Genomic DNA, 20851 nt, shown 5'->3' with positions numbered 1-20851 from the left:
CTAGCCTTAAGGCAAAATCTTATCTATTAGCTATACATCAGCAGATTTCAGGATTACATGTAAGTCTATTAAAATATGGATCAAATATGAACAGAAATTTGCTTTCTCAGTCAGTAAGATAGAAATGACACTGTAAAATTAGCATACAACTTTCCAGTAATACCTTTTTAATACATTATTATAAACTTGTCAATATATTAACTGTATATACTCACTTATTTAGTACTAAAATGTTAGTCATAGATCTTTTATCAGTCATTCAATGTAGACCATGTATGAGAAGAACTGAGTGATTAATACAGAAACTTGCCTGTAGTAGGTGCTTAATAAATGATGTTTTCATGCTAAGGGTTCATTAATTATTGTGAAAAGAGATTCTAAACATCACAAGGACATAGAGTGCATTCTGCTATCTAGCTTTTTAAAAATATAACTCTTCATTAGCTGGTAAATTTATAATAATTAAAAAGCATAAGGATGACTCTAAGGCCTTTTGAATCACTAAAAAAAGATGAAATAATGAAACAATTATATTTCTATTATATGTAGATTATTTGAAATGTAATCTATGTATAACAGTTATTATTACTATATAGCCTATCAAAATACTTTAATCCCCAGTGATTATGAATAATTTTTTCAGTCTTAATTGAAATCTGCTTTCTGCATCCAAAATTAAAGTTCTTAGAGTCCAAAGTGTTGTAGAGTAAATCAAAATAATGTGGAGTTGATACCATATTATATTAGATATGTGTTTCATCTAAGAGACATAAAAAGTAAGTGTTTAATAAAAGATATGAAACAGAATAAAATGTATTAATGGAACACTTACCTCCTGACTTTTTGTATCAATAGAATTGGCAGCGTATTACAAATTGTATTTGTTAATGTATGTTCTTAGAGATGAAATTTTTGGTACCTCAGATTATTTGTGGGTTTATAAAGGAAACTTTTTAAAATAAGAGAAATTGAAAACATTTCAGTAGCATCACTGATGAAACAATACAAAGCTACATTTTTTAGTTATAACTCCTAATTATCTAAAAGATTACTTAACTAGATTTCTTGCTTATTTTGGTTGTTAACATACCTGTAGCCCTTCCTAGACTGTCAGGTTCCAAAGCATAGGCATATTTTTTATCATCAGCCCATTCCTCAGCACATAGTACAACAACAGTCATATTTATTGAACAAATTAATGAATGAGTTGCCTGTGTGTTTCGTCATTTGATTATTTATTTGTTCAGCTTTTAGGGCAAAGAGAGTAAAGAAAATAATGACATTGAAACTAGATAATTATGCTGGTTAATTTGTCAGAGGTACTGTAAAAGGTTTGGTAGAAGAGTCTGGAATGTTGGCTAAATCTAACAATATGAATAGTACCATCTTTTTCTAATCCAATATTGACTCTACTCTGGGAAAAATAATATAGTGCCCTCTAACTTATGGATTTGTTTAAAATTTTTGCAGCATTCTTTATGTCGATGAAGCACTGCACTTTCCACAATAAACCATTTTTCACAACAAATGTTTTGATTCTTAAAGTTGACAATAATATACTTTACTTAATTTGAGTTCTCTAACACAGCATATCAGTTCACTTGCAAAGTGATATCTATTTGAGAGACTATTAACTTATCAGAATATTTGGCACATCAGAAGAGTTTCCTGTAATAGTAGTCATGTAGGCTGTGGGTATGAAAAAAGATCATGCTCACAAACCTACAAAAATTTTTTATAGATGTGGAATTACATCATAGTTAATATATAATAATAGCTCCAGTCTGAAAACTAAGTAACTAATTTTTATAATATTTAACAACTAATCATTTTTGCTATCATCTATCTTTATCTGTAATTAGGAAAGGACTTGCTAATACTCATTAATAGTTGATTTTATGCTTGCATGCAGTATAGACAGTACCATGTATGTGCATCAGAGGCTAACTTGATTTAAATTTCATTTGACTTTCATGAGTTATCATTTACCAAATTTTAATGTGTTGAAGATTATCAATGTATAAATTTATACTCTGACCTCAAAGTGAAACTTTTTTAAATCAACTCTTTGAAACTCTTTGAAATATTAGCATTTTATAAATGTGATGAGTAAGATTACGGTTCTGCCCTCTTGGTTTTTTTCCTGTGCATATTTGCTCATGTAAAATTATTGAATTAAGAACATCATTAACTCTTCTATTCCCTGTGTTTAATTAAGTACCTATAAAGGCTCAGGCTAAGGTGGTTGGGACATGCTTTTGCTACAGTGTAGTAACCAACTGCTCAATAACAAAAAAACACATCATGATTATATATTATAAATTTTTAAAATACTTATTGTAAGTGTTGGGGGTACTTCTTGTCTTATTTTTATGTTCAGAGTTAAAGAATGTGAAGAATTGTTAAATATTTTGAGTGATTCAACTTTGAAACAAAGATAGTTTAAAAACTATTCTGAAATACAGGTGCCTGGGTGGCTCAGTCACTTAATCATCTGACTCTTGATCTCAGCTCTAGTCTTGATCTCAGGGTCATAAATTCAAGCCCTGTGCTGGGCTCTGTGCTGCGTGTGAAGCCTACTAGGCAAACAAACAAACTCTCCTGAAATAATAAGGTGAAACTCTTGCAAGTGGTAACAGTTTTTATATATATGCATCTTCATTTTTTTCATATTGACAAGACAAAATATAGAATAATGTATGTGTTGATGCTGATATAAAGCTGTAAGTTTCATCCATATCTATAGATTTTTAGTTTTTATTAAAAGGCATATTGTTCTCATTGTTTGACCTTTTGGTAATTATTACATATTTGAACTTACTATACTGTATACTAAGATACTCCTCTATGTATTTTATGTATGGCAATCTCTGTAAGATTTCATTTGAAAAATGAAGTCTCTCTTCAAAAACAATTTTAAAAACTCCTGGGATAGAAATAGATGCTTTTTAACTAAGTAGTCTCTGGAAGCCAGTATTGTCTAAGATTCAGCAAGTTCTGTAAGTTGTGATTGTTAGAAATTAAACTCCTTTTCCCTTGGTTCTACAACTTCCTTTGTTAAGGCTAAGCTTCCTAACTTCATTTTGGTACTGTGGATGTTATGTTGTACCATTCAAACCTTGAGAAATAGTTGGCCCATTGGGCTGCATGAGATATTTGTCTAAAGTAGTTGTGTGCCAGTGGATTCAAGGGGACCAAATGAGAGAAGTTATTCGTAACTGGTGTAAACCACGGATTTGCTACCTGTCTTGGTTTGAGAATTATTTCAGCAGGACAAAAGACTTTATGGACCATCCTAACCAACACACTTCTGCTTACTACCATAAAAACAAAATTCAGTGGGTGAACGATTTAGGATGAGTCATTATTTTAACATTTTTCATGCATTGTAGAAATAAGATTGTGAGCTTGTTTGATAAACAATAATTCAGTATAAGATAGACGCTTGGCATTTGTGAATATAACCTGTTGTTTTGACTCTTTGTGAGTGATCCTGAAGGAATACAATAATATGTGGAAATTTGTAAATGTTAGGGCTTTTGTAAAGGTTTAAATAGGATAATGTATATAAAAGTCCTATCTCACCTTTTTTTGCACATTTTTTAATTGGGTTTTCTTTTTTCTTACTGATTTGAAGAAGTTATTTATATATCCTACTTGGTTTTTTAAAATTTAATTTATTTTTTTAATTTACATCCAAGTTAGTTAGCATATAGTGCAACAATGATTTCAGGAGTAGATTCCTTAATGCCCCTTACCCATTTAGCCCATCCCCCCTCCCACAACCCCTCCAGTAACACTCTGTGTGTTCTCCATATTTAAGAGTCTCTTATGTTTTGTCCCCTCCCTGTTTTTATATTATTTTTGCTTCCCTTATGTTCATCTGTTTTGCATCTTAAAGTCCTCATATGAGTGAAGTCATAGGATATTTGTCTTTCTCTGACTGACTAATTTCACTTAGCATAATACCCTCCAGTTCCATCCACATAGTTGCAAATGGCAAGATTTCATTCTTTTTCATCCTGAGTAATACCCCATTGTATATATAAACCAAATCTTCTTTAACCATTCACCAGTTGATGGACATTTGGGCTCTTTCCATACTTCAGCTATTGTTGATAGTGATGCTGTAAACATTGGGGTGCACGTGCCCCTTCGAAACAGCACATCTGTATCCCTTGGATAAATACCTAGTAGTGCAATTGCTGGGTCGTAGGGTAGTTCTATTTTTAATTTTTTGAGGAAACTCCATACTTTTTTCCAGAGTGGCTGCACCAGTTTGCATTCCCACCAGCAGTGCGAAAGAGATCCTCTTTCTCCGCATCCTCACCAACATCTGTTGTTGCCTGAGTTGTTAGTGTTAGCCATTCTGACAGGTGTGCGGTGGTATCTCATGGTGGTTTTGATTTGTATTTCCCTGATGATGAGTGATGTTGAGCATTTTTCATGTGTCAGTTGGCCATCTGGATGTCTTCCTTGGAGAAGTGTCTATTCATGTCTTTTGCCCATTTCTTCACTGGATTATTTATTTTTTGGGTGTTGAGTTTGATAAGTTCTTTATAGATTTTGGATACTAACCCTTTATCTGATATGTCGTTTGCAAATATCTTCTCCCATTCTGTCGGTTGCCTTTTAGCTTTGCTGATTATTTCCTTTGCTGTGCAGAAGCTTTTTATTTTGATGAGGTCCCAGTAGTTCATTTTTGCTTTTGTTTCCCTTGCCTCCCTTCTTACTCTTGCTTCCAGAGTAAGAAGTTGCTGCAGCCAAGGTCAAAGAGGTTTATGCCTGCTTTTTCCAAGAGGATTTTGATGGCTTCCTGTCTTACATTTAGGTCTTTCATCCATTTTGAGTTTATTTTTGTGTATGGTGTAAGAAAGTGGTCCAGGTTCATTTTTCTGCATGTCACTGTCCAGTTTTTCCAGCACCAGTTGCTGAAGAGACTGTCTTTATTCCATTGGGTATTCTTTCCTGCTTTGTCAAAGATTGGTTGGCCATACATTTGTGGGTCCATTTCTGGGTTCTCTATTCTGTTCCATTGATCTGAGTGTCTGTTCTTGTGCCATCTACCTCAAATTTAAATTAGTAGGACTGAGAGACCAGAGTACACAAGTATATAGTTTATGTGTTATCCTAGCCAACAGCCTCAATGCACATCTCAATAAAAGAAATTTGGAGATTCTCAAAGGACTCCACAGTTTTCCATTGCAGACATCAATGACCTAATACAGTCCTGTTTGCCCCAAACCTAAGAAAACCTGGAGAATTTTTACAGGTAATCTAATTTAGGGATGGAGACATACTCTGTATAACGGGACACATAATGATTTTAAAAAGTTGATATTAAGAATTAATGTAATGACTCTTAGATCTTGTAGCTAGTACTCTATACAATGACACTGATGATTATATGATGGCTCCTTGGGATATTCCATGGTCATGCTCACAGTTAAATAAGAATTTGGATAAGACACAAAAACAGGAAAAAAATTGTTTTTATCAACAGAATGCCCTTGTGTCCAAAAATCTTATGTGGGACAGATGCAAGTGTGATGTTCCAGTTAAGAGGAGGGAGAAGGCAAGAGACTACTGCTAGGCCTACCTAGCTGCTGGCCCTTTCCTTCTCCTGACACAGATGAGCACCTGTGGCAGCCCTCTGGAACCCTGGAGTTCCATAGAACACATTTTGAAAACTATCCATTCAGACTGTTAACATGTTTTTTTCTGCTGGTAATCCTGTATATAGACTTGCCTCCTTCAATCCATCCATTTTGAGGATTGCTGCCAGAATGATCTTCCTAAAATATCAAGTCACTCCCCTACTGAAAAAACCATTTTAAGGATTTCTTAGTAAGACATTTAAGATAATCCACAATGTAGCTTCAATATGCCTTGTCAGAGATAACGTCTGTCCTCTAATGTTATGCTGGACTGCTTAGTATTCCCTGAACATGCATTACTTTTCCTAACTCCCCATTTTTCTAATGTTGTTCAAACCCAACAAGTCCAAAAATTAACTCATTGTCTGTCTCTCCAATCCAAACCAACTTCTCCTGATTTCTCAACACTGTTAATAGCACCACAATCCCATTGAAATCCTCATTCATCCATTATGTTCCATCACAAATGCCATTCCTTTTAGGAAGCCATTCTTCATTCCAGGTTGGAATTTATCCCTTTTTCTGAAACTTAGTAACATTTTATGTCTAATGACTGCCAGAACCTAACTCCATTTTATGTATAAACATGAAGTATTTTTGGATGGTTTTAATACAGCCTAAGTTGTCTAGCAATGCAACTACTATATAAATGAAGAGAAGATGATTCTTTGTTATGTTGAGAGCCAAGACTCTTTTGCCATTATTGATGCAACTGTATCCTTCTGCATTTTTAGCCCTTACATTCATGGTGACTCTACAAATATATCTGACTACAATAATATTATGTTTTCTAGAATGATTGTGCTGGGATATTTACATATTGAAAGACAAATTATTTTGTTATTTTTTTATCTTTATATGACAGTTGGGGCTTTATTAAAAAAACTCACATGTGTGGATAGGTTATATTTAATTCATGATGATAAAAGAGGTATTACAAAATATTTTTTCTAAAAGGGGGACCACTTCTTTCTGAGTCATTGACTGTGTGCATCAGAGTGGTCTGAGCTGGGGGTCTTTCACCAAGATGCTTCAAAGCCTTTTTAAAAATGTTTGGGTCCCCATGAAGCCCTACTATACCCAAGTGTACCAGGAGATTTGGGTAGGAATGGAGTTGATGGGCTTCATTGTTTATAAAATCGGGAATGATTATAAAAGAAATAAAGCTTTGAAAACTTTGAGTCCTGCACTTGCTTGTGGTCATCATTAACCAGGTTTACTTGGAATACACATCAGCTGGAACGTCAGTCTGTCTATAAATCTCAGTAAGTTAGTTCTGTGCTCTGTTGGATAGAAACGTGAAACATCGCTGTACACTTGTAGACATGTTGTTTCCTTTGTGGCATGAATAGATGTAACTGTGAGATGCAAAAAATAAAAAATAAAAATAAAAGGAAGACACTTGGCCTTGATAGATTAGGTTGAGAATCTTTCTAAGTTTACTGTACTACAAGAGAACAGCCACAGCCTAAATAAGATAATGTTTATGAAAATCATCTTGTATAGTACTAGACACAAAGTTGAGGTCTAGCAAATGTTTATTTTAGTTCATAAATCATTTACAGGTATCCTTTAGACCCTTGCCAATCTAAATATAATCTGTGGACCAGCATCAGCAACATCTGGCAGTTGTTACAAATGCAGAATCTTAGGCCAGACTTGCTGAATTAAAATCTGAATTTTAACAAAGTTCCTAGGGAATTCTTGTGCATATTGAAATCTTATCAGCCTTGGGGCGCCTGGGTGGCTCAGTCGGTTAAGCAGCCAACTTCGGCTCAGGTCATGATCTCACGGTCCGTGGGTTCGAGCCCCGCATCGGGCTCTGTGCTGACAGCTCAGAGCCTGGAGCCTGTTTCAGATTCTGTGTCTCCCTCTCTCTGACCCTCCCCCATTCATGCTCTGTCTCTCTCTGTCTCAAAAATAAATAAACGTTAAAAAAAAAAAATTTGAAATCTTATCAGCCTTGCCCACAGTTTGAAAAGTGTCAGTGTAGCTTATCATCACTCTCATAGCACATGTTTGATTAGTAGTGGATCATCTTTATATATGTATTTGGAATATATATTTTATTTAATTGCTGATTTTATTTTTTAAAAACATTTTTTACTGTTTATTTTTGAGAGAGAGAGAGAGAGAGAGAGAGAGAGCAAGTGGAGGAGGGGCAGAGAGAGGAAGAGAGAGAATCTGAAGCAGGCTGTGTGCTGACAGCAGTGAGCCTGATGTGGGGCTCAAACTCACAGACCGCGAGATCATGACCTGGGCCGAAGTCAGATGCTCAACTGACTGAGCCACCCAGGCACCCCTAAATGCTGATTTTAAAAGATAGTTGAACAATGAAAGCTTTAGAGCATTTATTTTTTTACTTATATTGTCATACATTTGTGACACAACCTAATCCAAAAATCAGAAATCTTCATTCATTCTTCATTTAAAAAATATTTATTGAATGCCTATTATGTGCCACATATGCAAAATATTGGCATTACAGTAGTAAACAAGACAGGCAATGCTTTTGCTGACACTGAATTTAGAGTCAGGTAAGGAAGACAGGCCCCCAACAAGTAAATAACAAATGAAATAATTAAAATACTAAGTGCTGTGAAGGAAATAAAAAGAGTGCTAATATGGAGATTAATGGTGAGGGACAGAGTTGGTAAACTCTTTTTTGGTTAGAGATAGAGATTTGGTCATCTTCAGCACATAGATGATATTTAATGCCATTAGAATGGATGGGATCACCTAAAGAGAGAATGTATTGTATGAAGGGGGCCCAGGATTGAGCCTTGAGAAACATCTAACTTAAGTGGTCAGATAGAGGAGGAAGAGCCAGCAAAAGAGAAAGAGCAGCTAGCAAGACAGGAGGAAAACCAGCAGAGCATGGTGTAATGGAATTCAAGAGTTGGGAGTGTTTCATGAAGGAGTAGGTGGTCAGCTATGTTCAATGTTGCAGAAAAATCAAGTAAAGCGAGGACAAAAAGTGTGAGTTGGTTTTGGCAACATAAAACTTGCTAAGTGACCTTAACAAAAGTGGTTTTTGTGGAGTGGTGGGGATGGAGGGAACAGAGGAAGTAGAAACATTAATACAGACTATTTTCCCCAGAAATTAGCTAGGAGGTGAGGCAGAGAAATAAGTGGGCATGTTGCTGGAGAGAAATGTGGATCAAGAGATTTTGTTTGTTTTGTTTTCCAAAGACTAATAACACTTAAACCATCTGTAATATATATATATATATATATATATATATATATATATATATATATATATATATATATATATATCAAGCACCAAAATTAAAACAAATCTTGAAATCTCAATTCTCAGGGAAGTTTGGTTGGAGTATTAGCTATCACTGAAAATATCTTTATATATACTTGACACATAACATTTAAATACATTTCCTCACCATGAGAATTTTTAAGATATATGCTGCCCTTTTTAGTGGATGGTTGGTATAGATATAATCTGTATTCTGTAGAAGAATCATGAGAAACCCTTGAAAGTCACTTTTTTCAAAAGCGGGAAGATAGTATTATAATTGCATCGCTAAGGTTTGTGATTTTAGATATTTGAAAATGTTTGAGTGTTCAATAGATTTTTTTAAATTAAGGAATAAAAAGAAGAATAAAAAATAAGGAATAACTTATGCAATGAAGTGCACATCTTATGTTATATAGCTTGATTAATTTTTACCTATATACACACCTTCCTGATCAAGATATGGAACATTTGCATCACCCTGAAGGTTCCCTTGCTCTCATTTAAAATTGGTATCAGCACTTTTCCCCATTTAAACATTATTCATACTTCTATCATCATAGTTCAGTTTTCCTATTCTTGATTTCCATATAAGTGGAATCATATAGTACATGATTTTTTGGTATCTGGCTTCTTTTGCTCAACATACTTTTTGAGATCCACTCATATTGTTACATTTATTAGTAGTTTATTTTATTTTGTTATTAAAAGGTGTAAATATACCACAATTTGCTCATTCTACTCTTAATGGACATTTGATTGTTTCCAGTATTTGTCTATATTATGAACATTCATATGCATGTCTTTTTGGTGGACATAAACATTTATTTCTCTTGGATATAGATCTAGGGCTAGCATTTCTGGGTCATAGGTTAGGTGTATACTTAGCTTTGATACATACTGACAAATAGTTTCCAAAGTGGTTGGACCAGTTTACCATCTCTCTAGCAATATTGGAGAGTTCTAGTTGTTTCACATTTTACCAACGCTTGTTATTATCAGTTGTTTTTTTTTAATTTTAGCCATTCTTGTGGGTGTGTAATGGTATTAAATTGTGTTTTAATTTGCATTTTTCTGATGAATAATGATGTTGAATACCTTTTCATATGTTTATTGGCCATTTAGATATCCTCATTCCTGAAGTTTTGTAAGCCTTCTGTATATTTTTTTAAGTTGGGTTGTTTATATTTTTTCTTATTGATTTTGTAGGCATTTAAAACATATTTTAGGGGCACCTGGGTGGCTCAGTCAGTTAGGCGGCCAGCTCTTGATTTCGGCTCAGGTCATCATCTCACGGTTCGTGAAATCCATCCCTGCGTCAAGCTCTGTGCTGATAGTACAGAGCCTGCTTGGGATTTTCTGTCTCCCTCTCTGTATCCCTCTCTCTCTCAAAAATAAATAAATAAACATTAAAAAAATATTTTAGATGGGGTGCCTGGGTGGCTCAGTTGGTTAAGCATCTGATTTTGGCTCAGGTCATGATCTCACTGCTTGTGAGTTTGAGCCCCGCATCAGGCTCTGTGCTAACAGCTCAGAGCCTGGAGCCTGCTTCAGATTCTGTGTCTCCCTCTCTCTCTGTCCCTCCCCTGCTTGTGCTCTGTCTCTCTCTCTTTCTCTTTCTCAAAAATAAACATTAAAAAATTTAATAAAAAATAAAATAAAATAATATTTTAGAAACATGTATTTTGTCAGATGTGTATTGCAAATTTTTTCTTCCAGTTTGTAACTTGCTTATTTTCTTAATCTATTTGATAAATAGATTTTTTTTAACTTTAACTAAGACTAATATATTAAATTTTTGGGGGGAGGATTGAGTGCCTCTCACATCCTGTTTAGAAATACTTGCCTACTCTATGGGGCGCCTGGGTGGCGCAGTCGGTTAAGCGTCCGACTTCAGCCAGGTCACGATCGATCTCGCGGTCCGTGAGTTCGAGCCCCGCGTCAGGCTCTGGGCTGATGGCTCGGAGCCTGGAGCCTGTTTCCGATTCTGTGTCTCCCTCTCTCTCTGCCCCTCCCCCGTTCATGCTATGTCTCTCTCTGTCCCAAAAATAAATAAAAAAACGTTGAAAAAAAAAAAATTTAGAAATACTTGCCTACTCTAAGACCATAAAAATATTCTCCTGAGTTTTCCTCTAGAAATTTGATTGCTTTAGCTTTCACATTTAGGTTTATTACCCACTTTAATGATTCTGGTTTTTCAAATTTTTATTTGAATTCCAGTTAGTTAGTGTATAGTGTAATATTGGTTTCAGGAGTAGAATTTAACATATAACACCCAGTGCTCATCATAACAAGTGCTGTCCTTAATACCTATCACCCATCTAGCCCATCCCCACCTCCCTCCATCAACCCTTAGTTTGTTCTCTATCATTAGGAGTCTCTTATGGTTTGCTTCCCTCTCTCTGTCTTTTTCCTCCTTTCCCATATGTTCATCTGTTTTGTTGATTCTGTTTTTGACCCCAATTATTTTATAACAGAAACTAGACATTTTGCAATTAAAATGAAAATCTTACTTGGAGATTGTTGGATTCAATCATTTTAACACAAACATGTAAAAAAAATTTTAATGTTTATTTTTGAGAGAGAGACAGAGACAGAACTTGAGCAGGAAGGGGCAGAAAGAGATGGAGACACAGAATCCAAAGCAGGCTCCAGGTTCTGAGCTGTCAGCACAGAGCCTGATGAGGGGCTTGAACCCACAAGCTGTGAGATCATGAACTGAGCCGAAGTCAGACACTTAACTGACTGAGCCACCCAGGTACCCCTAACATATTTTTTTAAGTAGCAATGACATGAAATACCATTCTTCCTTTTCTCTATATATATTCATTTGGTGGCATGTGATATCTGTGGCAAAATGAATATGTATTTATTTTTCTACAACTTTAGAGTAATTGACCTTCCAAGGAAAATAACACTAGATATTGAATTTGCTGTTTTAGACCTGTAACCAACAGTCTATAATTTCCTCATTAGACATTTAATCTAGTTGGGAAATAGGATATTTTATTAAAAAAGAATAAGGTAGGAAAAACTGGAATGGTGATGTGGGCTGTATTTGATCTGGTGTCCTTAGAGAAGTAATCTTGATATTTATTTATTTTTTATTTTTTTAATGTTTATTTATTTGGGGGAGACAGAGAGACAGAGTGCAAGCAGGGGAGGGGCAGAAAGAGAGGGAAACAGAATCCGAAGCAGGCTCCAGGCTCTGAGCTGTTTGCATAGAGCCCCATGCGGGGGTTGAACCTACAAAGCGCAGGATCATGAACCTGGGCTGAAGTCAGATGCTTAACCAACTGAGCCACCCAGGCACCCAGTAATCTTGATATTTCTTAACCTTTACCTTAGTCCAAGGTAGAAGAAGGAAAGGAAGTATTTCATGACATGAAAGGAAGTATTCCTCATGAGAGTAGAGGAATTACTCTCATTTTATATCTTCCTTTCCCCTCAATCATAGTCAACTGAAGTGTTTGAAATTATTAGGTCTGAAATCTTTTCTAGTTTTGGCCTTCTTCTAAAATCTGTAATCTATATAGGAAATCACTTTAAACATTATTTAAATTTTTTGAAACAAAAGGGAAATTCAAGACATGAATCCTGCTTCTTAATGTGTCACTGACATTGTACCCTTAGACAATTACATGACTTTATATTTTTTGTCTTTCTTTGTGTCTTGAATTTTGTCTGTATAATGGGGAGATAATAAATGCCATTGCACCTGTTTATCTTCCAGAGATGCTATGAGATAATATGAAATCTTCATTTGTACTACTGGGCTAAGTGGTTGATGTCACATTTTTGGAGAACCACAAGCAAACAAAACCAGGTTCAGAAGAAAGCTCTAACCATGAGTGAGAGTGTTAGCATTTGAGTGATAACTTATCCTGTATGTTTCCAGAGAGCTGAACTTGGACCTGAAATGTACATTTCAGGAAATTTGAGTTCAGCTATCTATATTTAAGGAGGAACTTTTTTTTTAACCATTAGAGCTTTTCTGAAATGGCAAGGAATAACATTCTATATTATTGGAAGTGTGTAAGCAGAGGCTGTGCAACCCAAATAGGGGGGTATTGGAGGAAATTCAGGTAGCAGAGGAAGAAGAGGTAAGATAGCTAAGATATCCACTCCAATTCTTATATTTTAATTTCATTAGGTTATAAGGATCATTTTTCATTAAACAGAACTATTCTTGGGGAGCCTGGGTCAGTTAGGCATCCAACTCTGATTTCAGCTCAGGTCATGAACTCACATGGTTTGTGAGATCAATCCCCCCATTGGGCTTCATGCTGACGGCACATGGGCCTTCTTGGGATTCTCTCTCCCTCTTTCTTTGCCTCTCCCCCGCTCACCCACGTGCTTGTGCTGCCTCTCTCTTTCTCTCAAAAATAAATAAATAAACTAAAAAGCATAACTAATCCTGTGTGGTAAGATTTCAGGAATGATTATACCTGGTAGTATTAAGAGAATTAGAGAAAGACCTTTCAGAAATAGTAGCTCACCCTTCTGTTGCCGCATTTATAGTACTAAGTGTTAATTTTGTTATTGTCGAACACATTTTTGTAGTCAATGACTCAGTTTCCTAAGCTTTTAGTTAAAAGAATTAAAAGTGGACCTTTTAGAGAAGAGAAAGCTTTTTTGTTTTTTTTTTAAGAGGCATGAGGATAGGGGAGTCAGTTTACCGTTATGAAGATAAAAAGGAGTGTCAACACTCAGAGACAGTTTTCTGGCAGCTGTCAGGGACCAATGCTACAGGCAGCTGTCGCACTTGGTACAGGATTCTTTCTAAAATTTGACATTTTGCTCTCCTTTAGCACCTACACTTCCTACCAGGAAAACAGAATAGTGAATAAAATCTGATCTCTGAAACTAAGAATAGAATTTTGTTAGCTGATATTCTTCATTGAATGTCAGTTACTTAATAGTATCAAAATAAAGGCAAGTTTACAACCACTTGAGTTAAAAATATGGTTACAAATTCTGTTGCTAATGAAAATATTTGGTTTTGTTCATAGATAATTTATTTTAGAGTTAAGAAGTAAAAACCTTCACACGTGAACTTTGATGAAATCTCTATTAACCAGACTGCTGCCATTTCCAAGTTTAAATTTTATTTGTTATCTACCCCCTTTCATTTAGCAGTGCGTAAAATGCTAGAATCTCTGAGAAAAATCTTAGTATCTTTTTTTATTTTTGAATGTTTATTTATTTTTGAAGGAGAGAGAGAGAGACAGAGCATGAGCAGGGAAGGAGAAGAGAGAAAGGGAAACAAGAACCCAAAGTGGGCTCCAGGCTCTGCGCTGTCAGCACAGAGCCCAATGCGTGTCTCAAACTCACAAATCATGAGATCATGACCTGAGCCAAAGTCAGACACTTAACCAACTGAGCCACCCAGGTGACCCCAAAAATCTTAGTATCTTAACAAAAATTCTAACTAGTGAAATTGTTTTAAATGGCATCTTCGCCAATGAAAAGAGAATCTGAAGGAATAAAAACAAATCGGAAACTGTCATTTCTCAGCAAACATATGATGAAGGCTTATTTTCAATACTGGTAGAAAACAATTTGAGATTGCTAGTAAAGCTTTGAGACTCTGGAGTACTTGGAAAGCTACAGAAGAAATAACCTTTAATTTTCCAGTCAAATTAGTTTGTCAGCCATCTCAGTAATAGAATAGATATAATTTTTATAACGTTTGTTATTTAAAGGTCAAGGGAAAACACTAACGATTTAATTAAAACATATGAGGAGATTGGTTATTTATTGTAGGAAGGGCAGGAGGACAAATGATATGAAAAGAGTGTTTGCTAGGGTTTTCTGCTAGATTATAATTTTGGCTTTTAAATGAGATAAGAAAATTGGTTTTATCAAACGATACCAAAAAAATCCTAATGGAAATATGATGCTAAGTATATTTGTGCACATACATGTGAGTATGCTTTAAAATATTTTATCTGGATGTTTGGCATCATGTGGTGTTTTATTTTATTTTATTTTATTTTACCCTCCAAAAAAGTCACATTAATGTTTCAGTCAGTATGGAAGGTGTTGTCTAGATGCTTTATATCATTGATTACTACATTAATGAAAACTACAACTTTTTCCTGAAATTCCAACTATAGGAATTTTGGAAATATTGATAGAAGATTGCCATTGTTAAATTGTTTCCTGGTATAATATCTTTGATTTTTTCTTGGTATTTAATTTTTATATGTGGTTTGATTTATTTTTTTCCTGATCCAGAGTTTTAATGTTTGTTTTAAAGAAACAGCTTTGCAGTGGTATCCCAAGCAACAGCAGGATATTCTAAAATCTAGAGCAGTGCCATTCAGTAGAACTTTCTGTGATGATGGAAAGGTTCCTTGTCTATGCTGTCCAGTATAGTAACCACTAGCCGCATGTTCTATTGAGTACTTGAAATGTGGGTGGTGGAACTGAGAAACTAAATTTTTAATTTTAATTAATTTACGTTTAAAGTTAAATCGCCACATGTGGCTGGTGGCTACTGTATTGGATGATACAGTATTAGTATTAGTAATAGATCTAGAGCATGGCTTGGTAAACTTTTCTGTAAATGACAAGATAGTGACTTTTATAGGCTTTGTGAGTCATATAGTCCCTGTTGCAACTTTTCAGCTATGTACTCCATTGGAGTACAGAAGCAGCCATAGACAACACGTAAATGAATGAGTTTGGCTGTGTGCCAATAAAACTTTATTTTTGGATACTGAAATTTGAATTTCATATAATTTTCCAGGGGCATGAAACAGTATTCTGATTGTTTTATCCATTTAAAAATGTAAAAACCACTCTTATTTCCCATGCTATACAAAAACAGGTGGTAAGCTGTAGTTTGCAGAACTTTGATCTAGAGTGTCTATAAGGATCAATAATAGAGGTATAAAAATTCATGTGTCCATTCAATAAATATTTATTGAGTGCCCATCATGGTTGGGCACTATTTTGGGACCTGAAGATACAGCAAAATAGTAATAAAAAATACAGACAACATTCCTGTTGTCATGAACTTACATTCTGTTAGAGGGAGATAGGTTAAAAAAATAACAAATATATGTGTATATATGTCAGGTGGTGACAATGAAGAAATTTTATGAAGAAAAATAAGGCAGGGTAAGAGAAAAGAAAGTGACAATGGAGGATGACATTTTATTTTTTTTAATTTTTAATTAAGTTAAAAATTTTAATTTTAGTAGAGTCAACACAGTGTTATATTACTTTCAGATGTACAATATGGTGACTCAACAATTCTATACATTACTTAATGTTCATCATGATAAGTGTACTCTTAATCCCCATCACCTGTTTCACCCTCCCTCCTCCCCCAACAGAGGATGATGTTTTTGTATAGGATAGTTAGGTAAAGCTTGTTTGGTAAGGTGGTTTTTGAGCACACATCTGAATGAAGAGAGGAAACTGGCCACATGGTGATCTGGGGGAAGAGCATTCTGGTCAGAAGGAAAGGTAAATGAAAAGGTCTTGAGGCAGGAGTATGATTTACCTATTCAAGTAACAGGAGAGATGTAGAAAATGAGGAGACTTATATTTAAACAAAATTAACACACTCTGGGATTCTTCTATCATCTGCACCAGTTATGATAAACATTGGTACAGGAAACTATATTTCAAAAGCAATACAGGGACCCTTCATTCTTAACTTTCTAGAGCATTCTTTTGGAAAATATTGTAAAGCTATGTTGACTGCCAACATATTAAAAAGATGGCAGTAATTTAACATTAAAAATATTTATATTTCAAATAGAAAAATTTTGAAGCGTTTTTTTTTTGTACTGAAGTGTAAAGAAATTACAAAATGACCCATTAAAAACTGGAAAGTTTTACTGTACTTAGAAATATTTAACAGGTTTCTGGTCTTCAGTTGGAATTCCTTTCACTGTCTGTCTACTACTGGGCTTCATCATTTTATAAGGACCTTTGATTTCAGGTGCAAAAAATGTACTTCAATTTCTTTTGTCCTGTGTTTTAAATATTTTTTACTACCCAAGAAGAATATCCATGTAGCCTGATAATAGATGGTTTTAATGTTTCCTTCAAGTTCTGAATGCTAAGGTAGTCAGAATCTCCTTTTTCTCTTAGAAACTGTACTCATTTGTTTCTGGTGTTATTTGTAGCACACAAAGGCCACTTGAAAAAATATTGAGAGCTATTTAAATGTCATTGTCAGGGGGTTTAAAAGGTTCAGGGGCTGGGACCTTTTTCCTTTAGGTCACCAAATTAAAAGCCATCTTGCTCTGTAGTAAGTAAAGAATATTTTCACATGAAGGTTGTTTATGTGAAACCTTTGAGCTAGTTTTTTTTCTTTTCTTTTTTTTTTTTCCTGTTAAGAATCCCTTTAGTGTGCAGGTTAAAAGTTTCACATTTAGCTTTTTTTTAAACTTAAAAAAATACTATCAAACTTACAGAGAAGTTGCGATATAGTACAAAATTTTTTTTTCAGAAGCTTTGAGAATAGGTTGCTGACACAGTGCCCTATAATCCTTGAATACTTTAACGTACTAAAGTATACTTCTTCTATATAACCACAAAACAACGTCCAAATCGGGAAATTAACACTGATACATTACTACCATTTAATCCTCAGACCCATTCAGATTTGTCCATTTGTTTCTGCAGTGTTATTTATTGCAGGAGGATTCAGCTCACAATCACACATTGTATTTAGTTGTCAAGTCTCTTCACTCTCCTCAGTCTGGAACAGTTTCTTAGTTCCTCAGTCTTTCGTGACTTGACACTTTTGAGGATTACAAGCCAGTTATTTTGTAAACTATTCCTCAGTTAGAGTTCATTTTCTCATGGTTAGATTCATGTTATGTGTTTTGGCAGCAATATCATAGAAGTGATGCTGTGTTCGGATGGCACATAATTTTCATTTGTCGTGTTACTGATGATGATCACTTTGTTCAATTACCATGGTGTCTACCAAGTTGTTTACTATGTGGTTGCTCTTTTCATCTTTGTAATAATAGGTATTTTGGAAGAAACACTTTGAAACTGTATAAATACTCCATTCATCATCTGACTTTCATTTTATTTACTTATTAATGTCAATTTGGACTCATGAATTTGTTTTTTTTTTCAATGAGTTATAATCCAATACCATCATTTTTATTTTGATACTTCCCTGTCTCAGATTTGGCCAGTGGAAACCCCTTCAAGATAATGTCTATATCCTCTAATATATCCTCTTCATTCTGTAGGCACTTCCATGCTTTGTGACACAACAAAATGTTCCAGACCCATTATGTACTTTTCCCTGCCCAAACCCTAGAATAAGCCATTTCTCCAAGAAGCCTGGATCCTTTAAATGGAGAATGATATTTAGAAATTAATATCTGGGGGCACCTGGGTGGCTCAGTCAGTGGAGTGTCCAACTCTCGGTTTTGGCTCAAGTCATGATCTCGCAGTTCATGAAATTGAGCCCCGCATCAGGTTCTGCACACTGACAGTGTGGAGCTTGCTTGGGATTCTCTCTCCCTCTCTCTGTCCCTCCCCACACATGCTTGCATGCTCTCTCTTTCTCAAAAAAAAAAAAAATTAAAAAAATTTAGAAGTTAATATCTGGATGCTAGAAGTTGGTGTAGTGTTACCACTCCCAGGTGCTCTCAGTGGACAGGGCTAGGGATTATATGTATGTATATCCATACATACACGTAGACATCTATATTTTATATTTATTTATGTAGAGTAGAAGCCATGCATTCACACCAGTACCTTCATTTCCAGTACAGTACCACAGGCTTCCATATTTGTAACTCCCTTCTCTGACAGAGAAAAACCCGGCTCTTATTACCTTATTGTAGTCACTTATTTGATCAATCCTCCTTTATATAACCAATCATCCATTGCCACTACCATCCCTTCATCAGCACAGATGCTTTCCTTGCCTCGTTTGGGTTCTTACATCCTGTACCATGGCCACTATGCTATTGGACACCCTTTTCAACTGCTCAGGCTCTGACACCTCCATGTAAAACTATACCTAGTAAGTGGATCCCTTCTTCACCCCTCTCAAGTTCTGAACTTTGCACTGGAGTGCTCCTGTGCATAGAAGCTCTCCCCACTGTCCCCACGTGGGTACCTTGCTCACACCCATTTAGGCTCTGAAAACCCACACCAGACCACCTCTATGTACAAATGTCCTATTCACTATGCTCAGGCTCTGATTCATACTAGGCTATCCCTTATCTTGGATACCCTTTTTATCCCTCTTGGACTCCAGCACTGCACATGAGGCAATTCTCCAGCCTGAATGCCCTCTTTAGCCTACTCATGCTCTGATTTACATGCTGTCTGCCATGTAGAATCCCTCCTTACTTCATTCAGACTTCCCACTCCATATAGTCATACTCTCACACAGCCTGCCTTGGGCTGCTTCCATTCCTTACATGGACATTCTTCTTCCACATCTTGGGTTTTGACACCCCATACTAGGGTGCCCCTTTGCTTATTTAAAAAATATGTGTATTGGGGCGCCTGGGGGGCTCGGTCGGTTAAGCGTCCGACTTCGGCTCAGGTCGTGATCTCACGGTCTGTGAGTTCAAGCCCCACGTCGGGCTCTGTGCTGACAGCTCAGAGCCTGGAGCCTGTTTCAGATTCTGTGTCTCCCTCTCTCTCTGCCCCTCCCCTGTTCATGCTCTGTCTCTCTGTCTCAAAAATAAATAAACGTTAAAAAAAATTTTTAAAAAATGTGTATTTTCCCTGCCTTTATGCTTTGGCACTATCATCTAATGGATAATATGTCAAAAATTTAAAATTAGAATGTAAGCAGAGTAACTATATTTTTCAAGACAAAAATTGAAATAAGACTAGATAATAGTATAGAATATTTGAAATTAATACTATCCTGAACAGTTTTGGGTATATGATCATTATTAAAATAAGGAACAAAGAAGATTTTCTAGCAATGGAGTGATAGATTCTGAACAAAATATGAAAAAATCTATTACCTGAAGGCATAGGAAAATGACAAAAACAACCTGCTTTTATGGTTCTTTGTTTTAACTCAAGGGTTGGCATCAATTTTAGCCTTGGGGTGACCAAAACTTGAGTAGATAATCCATAGTTATACTGACTTAAAAAGTCATAGCAGCCACAGCAGCTGGGAAGGAAGGAGGGAAATCCTGGTGTGAAAAAGGCAGAGAGGGATTTTTTATCTATAAATTTTCTGGCTAATCCAGATCTCTAGCTGATTCTTGAACCACACATATATGGGTCATGCTCTGAGCAGCCCATCTGAGGCTAAAATATTGAACAGAGATTTATGCCTCTCCAAGACCAACCAATTTCCCTGAGACTGTGAAAGTTCTCTGTTCTGGAAAAACCCTCAATCCCAGGCATTCTGGGACATTTGGTTACCTTCAGTGCTGCTCACTATAATGAAACAAAATTCAAGTTTGAACCTATGTAAGTTAACTGCATGCTTTAAAAAGCAAAGTGAACAAAGAAAAAAAACTTCCTATACTATTCAGAGGAACATAACAGAACCCACAAATTCTGTAACATATCATTTATAATGTCCAGGGTACAATCCAAAATTATTAAGTCATATGAAGAAGCAGGAAAATGTAACCCATACTCAAGATAAAAGGAAGTCAATGGTAACTGACTCCAAGATGACATAGGTATTGGAATTGGAAGGCAAGAATCTTAAATAGTTATGCTACTTATGCTCAAAGATGTAAAGGAAAATATGCTTGTAATGAATTAACAAATAGGAAATCTTGGCAGAGAAACTATGACAAAAGAACAAAATGGAAATCTGAGAACTAAAAATTATAATATCTGAAATAGAAAACCCATTGGACAGACTTAACAACAAATCAAGATGACAGAAGAAAGAGTAAGTGCATTTGAAGGTATATCAATGAAAGTATTCAATCTGAACAACAGAGAAAATAAAACA

At 35.4% G+C, this 20851-nt stretch overlaps 1 protein-coding gene and 1 pseudogene across 1 annotated transcript in view; both read left to right on the top strand.

Annotated features, from left to right (window-relative positions):
• Nucleotides 1–20851, top strand: part of IKZF3 (IKAROS family zinc finger 3) — a 95037-nt gene that overhangs the window by 3712 nt on the left and 70474 nt on the right. The gene's annotated exons all lie outside the window — the stretch shown is intronic.
• LOC132687715 (ATP synthase F(0) complex subunit j, mitochondrial pseudogene) lies at nt 2842–7672 on the top strand (annotated as a pseudogene).

This window comes from Panthera onca, chromosome E1 (genome assembly GCF_046562875.1).
Source record: "Panthera onca isolate mPanOnc1 chromosome E1, mPanOnc1 haplotype 2, whole genome shotgun sequence".
Lineage (NCBI taxonomy): Eukaryota > Metazoa > Chordata > Mammalia > Carnivora > Felidae > Panthera > Panthera onca.
Note: the sequence above shows the minus strand (reverse complement) of the source record. Positions and strands in the feature narration are given on the sequence as shown.